At 40.8% G+C, this 1,739-nt stretch overlaps 1 non-coding gene across 1 annotated transcript; it reads left to right on the top strand.

The window, feature by feature from the left end:
• The first annotated feature begins 477 nt into the window (after window positions 1-477).
• On the top strand, window positions 478-584 carry LOC112788513 (small nucleolar RNA R71). The gene has a single exon (XR_003195873.1). It is a non-coding gene; the product is annotated as a small nucleolar RNA R71 (small nucleolar RNA).
• The last annotated feature ends 1,155 nt before the right edge of the window (window positions 585-1,739 follow it).

Below are 1,739 nucleotides of genomic sequence, written 5' to 3'. Positions count from 1 at the left end.
CTCTGATCTTGGCCTTGATCTTGTTGATTCCCCCACCCAAAGTTTGGGTGATTCCTCCAACCAGGGTTGTAGGTCCTGGAGTATGGATCATGGTTTTGCCTAGGTGAATTCCCAATGTAGTTGGCTTGCTCCTGACTACCCTCTGCTTCTTCATTCACTCCTTCTTGGGTTGCTGATGAAGTGGTGATTACTGCTACTTGGTTCCTCTCCATCTTCTTGGTGAGGTTAGCCAGCTGCTTGGTAATGAGCTTATTTTGGGCCAGCAGAGCATCTACATTGTTTAGCTCCATCACTCCTCTAGTGTTCCCTCTTTCAGAAGCATAGAAATAGTCATTTTCTACTACAGTTTCAATGACATCTATGGCCTCCTCAATGGTTTTCTTCTTGTTCAGAGATCCCCCAGATGAGTGGTCTACTGCTTTCTTTGATTTATAAGAAAGGCCTTCATAGAAAATGTGTAGCTACACCCATTCATTGAACATATCTGGTGGACACCTCCTTGTCAGATCCTTGAACCTCTCCCATGCTTCATATAGAGTCTCACCATCTTATTGTTTGAAAGTTTGGACCTTAGCTCTCAGCCTGTTGATTCTTTGGGGAGGATAGAATCTGGCTAAAAATTTGTTCACCACATCTTCCCAAGTTGTCAAACTTTCCTTCAGAAAAGACTCAAGCTACTTGGCTGCCTTATCCTTGAGTGAGAATGGAAATAAGAGCAGTCTATAGGCGTCAGGATGAACACCATTAGACTTCACCGTGTCACATATCCTCAGGAAGGTGGTTAGATGTTGATTGGGATCTTCTTGGACTCCTCCTCCGGACGAACAGTTGTTCTGAACAAGGGTGATGAGCTGCGGTTTTAGTTCAAAATTATTGGCATGGATGGTCGGCTTTTGAATGCTACTTCCATAGTTTTCTGGGTTTGGATTGATGTAAGAGCCTAAAACTCTTCTCTCCTCCCCAGCATGATTTGCTCGACCTTTTCTGCCATGGTTGTGAGCCTCTTCTTCATGATGGTTTTCCATGTTTTCTTCCATGTTTGGTTCAAAGTATTCATCCTCTTCCTCGGCACCCACTACTTGTTTTTCTCTTGCTTCCCTCCTTAATCTAAGGAAGGTCCTCTCAGGTTCTGAATCAAAGGAAGTTGAAGCCCCGCTTCTTCTCCCTGTTATACAACCAACAAAGCACAAGCAAGGAAAATAGATGCAGGAAGTATTTCTATTAGAATTACTGTTAGTGTGAGTGATGCAATATATCAAACAGTTAGTGGGTCAGTGAACTGAATTGTAAATAACTAAAAAAAATGAAAAAGTAGGGGGAACGGAAGAAATTAACTAAAACTGAAAGTAAATTACTCAAACAGAAAATTAAATCAAACAAACTAAAAATGCTCAATCTAGTTATCCTCCAATTTAATCATTGTTGATTCAAAATCAATTCCCGGCAACGGCGCCATAAACTTGATACGCGGAAAACTTGTCTTGCAACAAATTTCCTTCGGCAAGTGTACCGAATTCGTCGTCAAGTAAAAACTCACAATAGAGTGAGGTCGAATCCCACAGAGATTGATTGATCAAGCAACTTTAATTAGAGGAATGTTCTAGTTGAATGAATCAGAATTTGAGTTGAGAATTGCAGAAAATTAAATGGCGGGAAAGTAAATGGTAGAAATAGTAAATGCTGGAAATAAAGAGCTGAATGTAAATGGCGGAAAGTAAATTGCAGAATCATAAATGGGA

This window comes from Arachis hypogaea, chromosome 20, assembly GCF_003086295.3.
Source record: "Arachis hypogaea cultivar Tifrunner chromosome 20, arahy.Tifrunner.gnm2.J5K5, whole genome shotgun sequence".
Taxonomy (NCBI): domain Eukaryota; kingdom Viridiplantae; phylum Streptophyta; class Magnoliopsida; order Fabales; family Fabaceae; genus Arachis; species Arachis hypogaea.
This window is presented reverse-complemented; position numbering and strand designations above follow the sequence as displayed.